This window comes from Oncorhynchus clarkii, chromosome 6, assembly GCF_045791955.1.
Source record: "Oncorhynchus clarkii lewisi isolate Uvic-CL-2024 chromosome 6, UVic_Ocla_1.0, whole genome shotgun sequence".
Classification (NCBI taxonomy): Eukaryota; Metazoa; Chordata; class Actinopteri; order Salmoniformes; family Salmonidae; genus Oncorhynchus; species Oncorhynchus clarkii.
This window is the reverse complement of record NC_092152.1, coordinates 32,668,168-32,679,764: the sequence shown is the minus strand read 5'-3', so window position 1 is coordinate 32,679,764 and position 11,597 is coordinate 32,668,168. Positions and strand designations below refer to the sequence as shown.

Here is an 11,597-nt window from a genome sequence, read left to right as displayed (position 1 = left end):
GTCCAAGCACCAACACTCCTCGCCAGCTTGCACGTTCTCCATGTTTTGGCATTTGACCTCCTCTAGTTTAAGGAGCTTCATACACTTCCTGAGAGCAGCAGCTTCTGAGTCACACAGGGTCTCTGATGGGACTCCACTCCATCCGTTTCCACGGCTCTGAGAGGACCGGTATGAAGAGCGGATCTGAGAGATTTAATATGAACGTCACTCTGATCCCCCAGTGTGCCTCCTCTGTGAGGTGTCTTCCAGAGTCTGGTGAAATGGCAGGCCTTCATGTGTTGGGGCCTCCATACTGTAGGCACTGAGGAAGAGGGCTTGGATGGAGAGTGTTGAGGGTAGTCTGCCACAGATAGCTGCAGTGGTTGTGTGAATAATTTATTTTGAGATCGGGTTATGTTGGGGGTAAACCTCATTATCTCTCAAATGGACTGGGGGCTGTTTTTGGCTCTTTTCACCTACAAACAGGCTCCTCTTTAGGCCTCACTCCTGCTGGATGTGTGCTTGCTGCACTTGGCTGTGACAAAGTGAAGGTTCCACCTGCTTGTGTCTCACATGTGTCGGACCCAGCTACGGCAGAGTCAGGATGAGGTTCGCCATCGAGGGTGGAGGAATTGAGGACACCTGTATCCCACTTCAAATCTGCCCGAAGGACTACTTGTTGAGGCCGGTTGCCTAATGTGAATACACTGGGTGAGATAGGAGCTGATACAGAATCAGGAATTCTGGTTAGAGGACAAGGATAGGGCAGAGAGTTGGGGTTTCGGTTTAGAGAGTTGCAGTTCATTCTATCCTTTAAAATGATCCATGTGTGAGAACAATTAGAGCCTTTTCAACAGAGAGCATCCCACTTTACAGCATCTCACTATGAGATGTTAGGACATAAGTGCAAGTAGCTGTTGCTATAGCTTCTAACAACCACAAAAGAGAAATGGCAACAATCCTCTCAACTAATGCAGCATAAATGTGTGTGTAGTGTGTTTATGGAAATGTCAGCACTGGTTGTTATGCTAACCTGACAGCACAAACACACACCAATATGCAAACACACTGTCCAGTTGCTATGCGGCGGATGCTAACCTACGTTCTATCTGAATCATTATTCAGCTCTATTTGTTCTGTAAATATATATATTCTATCCTCCTAGAAGCACAGGATGCGCATACTGTTGTTTATGCATGAAAAATAACACATGACACACAATGCTGTGTTGATGTGAAATGGCTAGTTAGTTATTGGTGTGCGCTAATAGCTTTCAATCAGTGACATCACTCCGAGACATCGAAGTAGCCCAGTCGTTTCACTTGCTCTACAAGAGCCGGGGTAACGCTGCTTCACGGGCGACTGTTGTCGATGTGTGCTAGGGTCGTTGGCTCGAGCCTATGTTAAGACATGGAGAGGGACGTAAACAACACTGTTACGATCAAATAAAACCAGTTTGGTGTTGCTCCAATTCCGAAAGAGGAGGAAGCCTTCAGAGTAATAATATGACTGGATTATTCAAGTGACTGTGACACTATTTGACATAACATCAGACGTGGTAGTAGGATATCACATACAGAGTATACATAGGCCTACAGTAAAAGTTGGTGATGGACGGGAACTGACCAGTGATCACCTTTCCTGTTATGAAACAGGTTGAAACAAACAGGAATGTCCTGTGTGTAGGCTAGTAGGGAAGTGGGTTTAGACTAGTCTACCACCCGCTACCAGGTGGAGGCGACACTGCGCTCTTCTCCTCTCTACCAAAGCGCGAGCTGCCTCTACAGTCCCGTCTCTCGGTGAGATCATTATCAACCGAACCTGACACACACGGAGCTAGAGCGAGCGAACAGAACACCCCCCACTCTCCCCCAATTCCGACCCACCGGGAAGGGAAAACACCAGTCTTCTGATAACCAACACCTTCTCCCACTTTTACGCATCCAACCACGATCTCTCCAGTGACGTTACCGTTGAATGTGGGGTTTGAGGCTATTCGGATACAATCTGTGTTCTGCTGGTTTGTTTTCAATGCAGTAAAACGGTTTGCTCCGATCCTCCCCCGGAGTCAAGGATTGAGAGGGAAGCAGCGCTTAACTCGCGGACTGACCAGCCACGGACATGGCGATGGGATCTCTGCAGTGGCCCTGTAAATCGTGTGCTTAGTAAACCCGTAAGCAAGGTTTTTTACGCGCTATATTTCACAGGAAAAGGACGTTGATTCAATCACAACCTTGGATTTTTGTGAACATTGATTTGATTATCAGATCGGCTATAATTATTTTTGCCTTTTTATCAGCGCACTGTTGACGCCATTTTCCTCAGGTTTTCTGTTTAAAAAAACTTGCTCCATTTGACAGCTACCAAGGACGCTGTCAGTGCAGACGCCGGTTCTGTAAATGTGACCAAATGGATTTTAAATGATCTTGATGACATATTTACACAATAGTCTCAAGTGTTCGACAACATTGGACATGGGTAAGTAGTTGACCATAATCTCTTACACACTTGCGTTATTGTAGTCTAAATGTGAGTTGAACATGATTTTATTAATTTATGATACTTTATTTTGCGGTTGGCTGTGGTTTAAAAAAAGAGAATGCAATATCTCAAAATAAACAGTTAATTTGTAGCGAGTTTTGATCTCACTAGGTAGGCTAGTGTGTGTGTATGTGCGCGCGTGTGCGTGTGTTGTGGAGCAGGTGGAAGACGTAGGCATTCCCCACTGGCCTCGGCCTGGTCTTGAACCACTAACCCTTTGGCAAGTGCATTGCGTCCTGTGCCATTAAGGGTCCAGACCTCTGATGAGAGTGAGTTGTAGAGTGAGCCTATTTATGGTCCAAGTGGTGGTGTGAAGGGTTATACACACATCCTGAAGGCAACTGCAGATTGATGAAATCACTGTAAAATACATGTCACACTTTGAGAGTGTATAAAACAACCCATTACACCAAGAGGTCCAAACCTTTTGAGAAGGGCCGATGGTGTTGTAGGCTAGCCTATAAGGACACTTTAGTCCTTCTATAGGCTGTTTGAAACCCTCCTGGCCTGTGTGAGAGAGAGCCAAAGCAAGCAGATCACTGGATCACCAAGTCTGTTTCACAAATGGCCAAGATCTGATCTCAGGGTGGAGTTCCACGTTTTACCTGGTATTTACATGGCTAGATATAAGAGCAAAGTAGCACTTACATAATTATTGCTTAATAACAAATGACTTTCCAGTGTCTTTGCGCTGAACTGAAATGAGCACCACTATGTACCATTTGGTACCAGGTAGTTACCAACTGTGGTGTTGTTCAGAGTAAGTGCCAGAAGGTATTGTCCACTGTTACCATAGCAGCTGAAACAGGACGGTCAAGTAGAGCCTTCCACTTTAGTGTCAGGGTCAGGACAGGTGTGCTTGCTTTGAGCTTACTTCAAGAAACCAGTTACAGGCCAGGGCAGGCCCACCATCTTCTAACCCTTGAATTATTTCACTGATTGGTGTAATAGTAGTTGTTTTCTCAAATAAAGTGTTAACTTGTATGCTCTTGTTGTAGGATAAAGTGTGATCCATTAGAGAAATTAGACCAGGTAAATTAGAACCAGTGTGTGAGTGTGTAGGCTACTGTAATGGGGCGATTCCATGCTAGTTCTATTACAGTAGCCTACACACTCACACACGGGTTGACATTTACCTGCATGGCTCAAAAATATTTAGGGTATCTCAGATTTTTCGGACAATTCTCACATAGAAACTTCATTGGGTGGAAGGATGTTTCATATGCTTTTTACTTCTGTAACACACATTTTGGGGGGGAATCATTATGAAAGTGGGCATTTTGGGCCCTTTTTAGAGATATACACGCCTCCTGTAATACCCAATGATCTGTGAACCGTACATGATACAGAAAACACCTTGGTGTAATTATACTCCTAACAGTGTGCTATAAAATATGGAGTATCGCTACTTTCTGAAATAAAATGTTACACATTCATTTATTTAACATTAAAACTAAGAATATAATAAAAGTACCCTTTCAGATTTTGTTCAATTTTAGACATATGGTTTTAAATAAAATACTCTATAAGTACATCACATTTCCAGAGTGGGCGCTCTGCTAAGTTTAAAGTTATGATACATTTTATCAACACCACCAATGCAGTGAATGGGAAAATGGATTCAAAGGGAACTCCCTCTGCTGGTGATTTGCTGAATGTGCAATCCTACAGGAGGGCTGTGATTGGTTAATAACCTATAATGTCAATTTCTATGTATAAAAATGATAATTTCATCAACAGTAGCTGATTGAAGAGTAGGCCTGTGTTGTTACAAACAATATGTATAAAAATAAGCAGTCAAAAATAATACTTTTCAGATATTTATAATAATATTTGGAATGTTGAATAAATGAATGTGAAAATGTGTATTTCAGAATATAAATATACTCCATATTTTAGAGCACACTATAAGGAGTATACACTGAGTGTACAAAACATTAGGAACACCTGCTATTTCCATAACACAGACTGACCAGGTGAATCCAGGTGAAAGATATTATCCCTTATTGATGTCACCTGTTAAATCCACAGTGTAGATGAAGAGGAGGAGACAGGTTAAAGAAGGAGTTTTAAACCTTGAGACAGTTGAGCTATGGAGTGTGTATGTGTGCCATTCAGAGGGTGAATGGGCAAGACAAAATGTTGAAGTGCCTTTGAACGTAGGGTCGTAGATGCCAGGCGCACCGGTTTGAGTGTGTCAAGAACTGCAATGCTGCTGGGTTTTTCACACTCAACATTTTCCTGTGTGTATCAACAATGGTCCACCACCCAAAGGACATCCAGCCAACTTGACGCAACTGTGGGAAGCATTGGAGTCAACATGGGCCAGCATCCCTATGGAAGGCGTGGCATCTTGTAGGGTCCATGTCTCGGCGAATTGAGGCTGTTCTGAGGGCAAAAAAGGGTGGAACTCAATATTAGGAAGTTGTTCTTAATGTTTTATACACTAAGTGTAATTACACCAAGATGTTGTCTGTAGCATTACAGGAGCCATGTATATGACTAAAAAGGGCCTGAAATTGCCACTTCCATTATGATTTTCTCAAAAATGGTTTGTGATACAAGTGTAAAATGCATTTCCAACATCCTGCCTCCCAATTAAGTTTTAGGAGGATTGCCAGAACAATTTGTGATACCAATTCTGTATCTGATATGTGTTGTGTGGGTAGGACAGATTGAGTATAGCTGAGTGACATAGCTACAGTATAGAGGTATTGCTGAGTGATGTAGTGGCATAATGATAAGTAGCAGGTGCTGGATTGAGACACTGAGAAATGGTGAGGAGATGTTGGTGTGGGGCTTCTGTTGTCACGGCAACTGGCAACATACTGGATGGTGGACTCACAGTAGCTACTAACAGAGGCTCTCGCTCTGTTTTGGATTCACTTTGGATTCCTGGAGCAAATTTTGATCCCATGATATGGGCAGGAGTGCTGTTGGGGTTGAAGTCATAGCAGTATCTAAAGATACTTTGTCCTCCATACCTAGGGCATCCCTATAAGAGTTCCTGGGTTCTCTCTCTCTCAAATTTTGAAAATGGTGAAGTTTGGTCCCGCTCTCTATTATCTTATCGGTCATATTTGATTGTAAATCTGTTTTGAGACCTGAGTCAAGAGCAGACCCAGAGACTGTAGCTACCAGTGCATAGGTATTATAGGGACACTTATTGTAAAGGGAGATCCAATCGGCTCTAGTGGCTTTCTCTGCTTGTTTCCTTTCCATCTGAGAGAGAGGGTTGAGGGAGATAGGAAGGTAGCAAGATGAGGGAGGGGGAGGTTGGGCAACAGAGAGGTGGAGAGGAGAGGAGAAGAGAGAGAGAGTGAGAGGAGGGGGGAGAAAGAGCTGGTCAGAGGGGCAAGAGAGGGGGACTAGAAAGAGGGGGAATAGAGGAAAGAGATCCAAGGACAAATCTAACTGTTGGCAGACTGAGCTAAGTATCAGTACAGGAACACCTTTTGGCAGAGAGTGGGGATTGGGGATGGGGGGGGTGCGCCAGAGAGAGAAGGAGAGGGGGCAAGGCAGAGGGAAGGGAGAGAGAAGGAGAGGGGGCAAGGCAGAGGGAAAGGAGAGAGGAGGAGAGGGGGGCAAGGCAGAGGGAAGGGAGAGAGGAGGAGAGGGGGGGGCAAGGCAGAGGGAAGGGAGAGAGGAGGAGAGAGGGGGGCAAGGCAGAGGGAAGGGAGAGAGGAGGAGAGAGGGGGGCAAGGCAGAGGGAAGGGAGAGAGGAGGAGAGAGGGGGGCAAGGCAGAGGGAAGGGAGAGAGGAGGAGAGGGGGGGCAAGGCAGAGGGAAGGGAGAGAGGAGGAGAGAGGGGGGCAAGGCAGAGGGAAGGGAGAGAGGAGGAGAGAGGGGGGCAAGGCAGAGGGAAGGGAGAGAGGAGGAGAGAGGGGGGCAAGGCAGAGGGAAGGGAGAGAGGAGGAGAGGGGGGGGCAAGGCAGAGGGAAGGGAGAGAGGAGGAGAGGGGGGCAAGGCAGAGGGAAGGGAGAGAGGAGGAGAGAGGGGGGCAAGGCAGAGGGAAGGGAGAGAGGAGGAGAGAGGGGGGCAAGGCAGAGGGAAGGGAGAGAGGAGGAGAGAGGGGGGCAAGGCAGAGGGAAGGGAGAGAGGAGGAGAGGGGGGCAAGGCAGAGGGAAGGGAGAGAGGAGGATAGGGGGGCAAGGCAGAGGGAAGGGAGAGAGGAGGAGAGAGGGGGGCAAGGCAGAGGGAAGGGAGAGAGAAGGAGAGAGGGGGGCAAGGCAGAGGGAAGGGAGAGAGGAGGAGAGAGGGGGGCAAGGCAGAGAGAAGGGAGAGAGGAGGAGAGGGGGAAAGGCAGAGGGAAGGGGGAGAGGGGGCAAGGCAGAGGGAAGGGAGAGAGGAGGAGAGGGGGGCAAGGCAGAGGGAAGGGAGAGAGGAGGGGGGGGGGCAAGGCAGAGGGAAGGGAGAGAGGAGGAGAGGGGGAAAGGCAGAGGGAAGGGAGAGAGGAGGAGAGGGGGAAAGGCAGAGGGAAGGGAGAGAGGAGGAGAGGGGGAAAGGCAGAGGGAAGGGAGAGAGGAGGAGAGGGGGAAAGGCAGAGGGAAGGGAGAGAGGAGGAGAGAGGGGGGCAAGGCAGAGGGAAGGGAGAGAGGAGGAGAGGGGGAAAGGCAGAGGGAAGGGAGAGAGGAGGAGAGGGGGAAAGGCAGAGGGAAGGGAGAGAGGAGGAGAGGGGGCAAGGCAGAGGGAAGGGAGAGAGGAGGAGAGGGGGAAAGGCAGAGGGAAGGGAGAGAGGAGGAGAGGGGGAAAGGCAGAGGGAAGGGAGAGAGGAGGAGAAAGGGAAAGGCAGAGGGAAGGGAGAGAGGAGGAGAGGGGGAAAGGCAGAGGGAAGGGAGAGAGGAGGAGAGGGGGAAAGGCAGAGGGAAGGGAGAGAGGAGGAGAGGGGGCAAGGCAGAGGGAAGGGAGAGAGGAGGAGAGGGGGAAAGGCAGAGGGAAGGGAGAGAGGAGGAGAGGGGGAAAGGCAGAGGGAAGGGAGAGAGGAGGAGAGGGGGAAAGGCAGAGGGAAGGGAGAGAGGAGGAGAGGGGGGCAAGGCAGAGGGAAGGGAGAGAGGAGGAGAGGGGGAAAGGCAGAGGGAAGGGAGAGAGGAGGAGAGGGGGCAAGGCAGAGGGAAGGGAGAGAGGAGGAGAGGGGGAAAGGCAGAGGGAAGGGAGAGAGGAGGAGAGGGGGAAAGGCAGAGGGAAGGGAGAGAGGAGGAGAGGGGGAAAGGCAGAGGGAAGGGAGAGAGGAGGAGAGGGGGAAAGGCAGAGGGAAGGGAGAGAGGAGGAGAGGGGGGCAAGGCAGAGGGAAGGGAGAGAGGAGGAGAGGGGGAAAGGCAGAGGGAAGGGAGAGAGGAGGAGAGGGGGAAAGGCAGAGGGAAGGGAGAGAGGAGGAGAGGGGGAAAGGCAGAGGGAAGGGAGAGAGGAGGAGAGGGGGAAAGGCAGAGGGAAGGGAGAGAGGAGGAGAGGGGGCAAGGCAGAGGGAAGGGAGAGAGGAGGAGAGGGGGAAAGGCAGAGGGAAGGGAGAGAGGAGGAGAGGGGGAAAGGCAGAGGGAAGGGAGAGAGGAGGAGAAAGGGAAAGGCAGAGGGAAGGGAGAGAGGAGGAGAGGGGGAAAGGCAGAGGGAAGGGAGAGAGGAGGAGAGGGGGAAAGGCAGAGGGAAGGGAGAGAGGAGGAGAGGGGGAAAGGCAGAGGGAAGGGAGAGAGGAGGAGAGGGGGAAAGGCAGAGGGAAGGGAGAGAGGAGGAGAGGGGGCAAGGCAGAGGGAAGGGAGAGAGGAGGAGAGGGGGAAAGGCAGAGGGAAGGGAGAGAGGAGGAGAGGGGGGCAAGGCAGAGGGAAGGGAGAGAGGAGGAGAGGGGGCAAGGCAGAGGGAAGGGAGAGAGGAGGAGAGGGGGAAAGGCAGAGGGAAGGGAGAGAGGAGGAGAGGGGGAAAGGCAGAGGGAAGGGAGAGAGGAGGAGAGGGGGAAAGGCAGAGGGAAGGGAGAGAGGAGGAGAGGGGGCAAGGCAGAGGGAAGGGAGAGAGGAGGAGAGGGGGAAAGGCAGAGGGAAGGGAGAGAGGAGGAGAGGGGGAAAGGCAGAGGGAAGGGAGAGAGGAGGAGAGGGGGAAAGGCAGAGGGAAGGGAGAGAGGAGGAGAGGGGGCAAGGCAGAGGGAAGGGAGAGAGGAGGAGAGGGGGCAAGGCAGAGGGAAGGGAGAGAGGAGGAGAGGGGGAAAGGCAGAGGGAAGGGAGAGAGGAGGAGAGGGGGAAAGGCAGAGGGAAGGGAGAGAGGAGGAGAGGGGGAAAGGCAGAGGGAAGGGAGAGAGGAGGAGAGGGGGAAAGGCAGAGGGAAGGGAGAGAGGAGGAGAGGGGGAAAGGCAGAGGGAAGGGAGAGAGGAGGAGAGGGGGAAAGGCAGAGGGAAGGGAGAGAGGAGGAGAGGGGGAAAGGCAGAGGGAAGGGAGAGAGGAGGAGAGGGGGAAAGGCAGAGGGAAGGGAGAGAGGAGGAGAGGGGGAAAGGCAGAGGGAAGGGAGAGAGGAGGAGAGGGGGAAAGGCAGAGGGAAGGGAGAGAGGAGGAGAGGGGGAAAGGCAGAGGGAAGGGAGAGAGGAGGAGAGGGGGAAAGGCAGAGGGAAGGGAGAGAGGAGGAGAGGGGGAAAGGCAGAGGGAAGGGAGAGAGGAGGAGAGGGGGAAAGGCAGAGGGAAGGGAGAGAGGAGGAGAGGGGGAAAGGCAGAGGGAAGGGAGAGAGGAGGAGAGGGGGAAAGGCAGAGGGAAGGGCAAGCAGAGGGAAGGAGAGGAGGAGGGAAAGGCAAGGCAGAGGGAAGGGAGAGAGGAGGAGAGGGGGAAAGGCAGAGGGAAGGGAGAGAGGAGGAGAGGGGGAAAGGCAGAGGGAAGGGAGAGAGGAGGAGAGGGGGAAAGGCAGAGGGAAGGGAGAGAGGAGGAGAGGGGGAAAGGCAGAGGGAAGGGAGAGAGGAGGAGAGGGGGAAAGGCAGAGGGAAGGGAGAGAGGAGGAGAGGGGGAAAGGCAGAGGGAAGGGAGAGAGGAGGAGAGGGGGAAAGGCAGAGGGAAGGGAGAGAGGAGGAGAGGGGGAAAGGCAGAGGGAAGGGAGAGAGGAGGAGAGGGGGAAAGGCAGAGGGAAGGGAGAGAGGAGGAGGAGAGGGGGAAAGGCAGAGGGAAGGGAGAGAGGAGGAGAGGGGGAAAGGCAGAGGGAAGGGAGAGAGGAGGAGAGGGGGAAAGGCAGAGGGAAGGGAGAGAGGAGGAGAGGGGGAAAGGCAGAGGGAAGGGAGAGAGGAGGAGAGGGGGAAAGGCAGAGGGAAGGGGAGAGGAGGAGAGGGGGAAAGGAGGGGAGGGGGAAAGGCAGAGGGAAGGGAGAGAGGAGGAGAGGGGGAAAGGCAGAGGGAAGGGAGAGAGGAGGAGAGGGGGAAAGGCAGAGGGAAGGGAGAGAGGAGGAGAGGGGGAAAGGCAGAGGGAAGGGAGAGAGGAGGAGAGGGGGAAAGGCAGAGGGAAGGGAGAGAGGAGGAGAGGGGGAAAGGCAGAGGGAAGGGAAGGGAGAGGGGGAAAGGCAGAGGGAAGGGGAGGAGAGGGGGAAAGGCAGAGGGAAGGGAGAGAGGAGGAGAGGGGGAAAGGCAGAGGGAAGGGGGAGAGAGGAGGAGAGGGGGAAAGGCAGAGGGAAGGGAGAGAGGAGGAGAGGGGGAAAGGCAGAGGGAAGGGAGAGAGGAGGAGAGGGGGAAAGGCAGAGGGAAGGGAGAGAGGAGGAGAGGGGGAAAGGCAGAGGGAAGGGAGAGAGGAGGAGAGGGGGAAAGGCAGAGGGAAGGGAGAGAGGAGGAGAGGGGGGGCAGAGGGAAGGGAGAGAGGAGGAGAGGGGGAAAGGCAGAGGGAAGGGAGAGAGGAGGAGAGGGGGAAAGGCAGAGGGAAGGGAGAGAGGAGGAGAGGGGGAAAGGCAGAGGGAAGGGAGAGAGGAGGAGAGGGGGAAAGGCAGAGGGAAGGGAGAGAGGAGGAGAGGGGGAAAGGCAGAGGGAAGGGAGAGAGGAGGAGAGGGGGCAAGGCAGAGGGAAGGGAGAGAGGAGGAGAGGGGGAAAGGCAGAGGGAAGGGAGAGAGGAGGAGAGGGGGCAAGGCAGAGGGAAGGGAGAGAGGAGGAGAGGGGGAAAGGCAGAGGGAAGGGAGAGAGGAGGAGAGGGGGAAAGGCAGAGGGAAGGGAGAGAGGAGGAGAGGGGGAAAGGCAGAGGGAAGGGAGAGAGGAGGAGAGGGGGAAAGGCAGAGGGAAGGGAGAGAGGAGGAGAGGGGGCAAGGCAGAGGGAAGGGAGAGAGGAGGAGAGGGGGAAAGGCAGAGGGAAGGGAGAGAGGAGGAGAGGGGGAAAGGCAGAGGGAAGGGAGAGAGGAGGAGAGGGGGAAAGGCAGAGGGAAGGGAGAGAGGAGGAGAGGGGGCAAGGCAGAGGGAAGGGAGAGAGGAGGAGAGGGGGAAAGGCAGAGGGAAGGGAGAGAGGAGGAGAGGGGGAAAGGCAGAGGGAAGGGAGAGAGGAGGAGAGGGGGAAAGGCAGAGGGAAGGGAGAGAGGAGGAGAGGGGGAAAGGCAGAGGGAAGGGAGAGAGGAGGAGAGGGGGAAAGGCAGAGGGAAGGGAGAGAGGAGGAGAGAGGGGGAAAGGCAGAGGGAAGGGAGAGAGGAGGAGAGGGGGAAAGGCAGAGGGAAGGGAGAGAGGAGGAGAGGGGGAAAGGCAGAGGGAAGGGAGAGAGGAGGAGAGGGGGAAAGGCAGAGGGAAGGGAGGGAGAAAGGCAGAGGGAGAGGGGGAAAGGCAGAGGGAAGGGAGAGAGGAGGAGAGGGGGAAAGGCAGAGGGAAGGGAGAGAGGAGGAGAGGGGGAAAGGCAGAGGGAAGGGGAGAGGGGGAAAGGCAGAGGGAAGGGAGAGAGGAGGAGAGGGGGAAAGGCAGAGGGAAGGGAGAGAGGAGGAGAGGGGGAAAGGCAGAGGGAAGGGAGAGAGGAGGAGAGGGGGAAAGGCAGAGGGAAGGGAGAGAGGAGGAGAGGGGGAAAGGCAGAGGGGGAAAGGAGAGGGAAAGAGAGGAGGAGAGGAGAGGGGGAAAGGCAGAGGGAAGGGAGAGAGGAGGAGAGGGGGGGGCAAGGCAGAGGGAAGGG

The 11,597-nt window shown here is 53.3% G+C and overlaps 1 protein-coding gene across 1 annotated transcript in view; it reads left to right on the top strand.

Annotated features, from left to right (window-relative positions):
* Window positions 1-1,786: 1,786 nt before the first annotated feature.
* Window positions 1,787-11,597, top strand: part of LOC139411005 (SET-binding protein-like) — a 57,066-nt gene continuing 47,255 nt past the window's right edge. The window contains exon 1 of the mRNA XM_071156773.1: window positions 1,787-2,457. The gene's annotated coding sequence lies outside the window, so the exon portion shown is untranslated. The remainder of the gene's footprint in view (window positions 2,458-11,597) is intronic.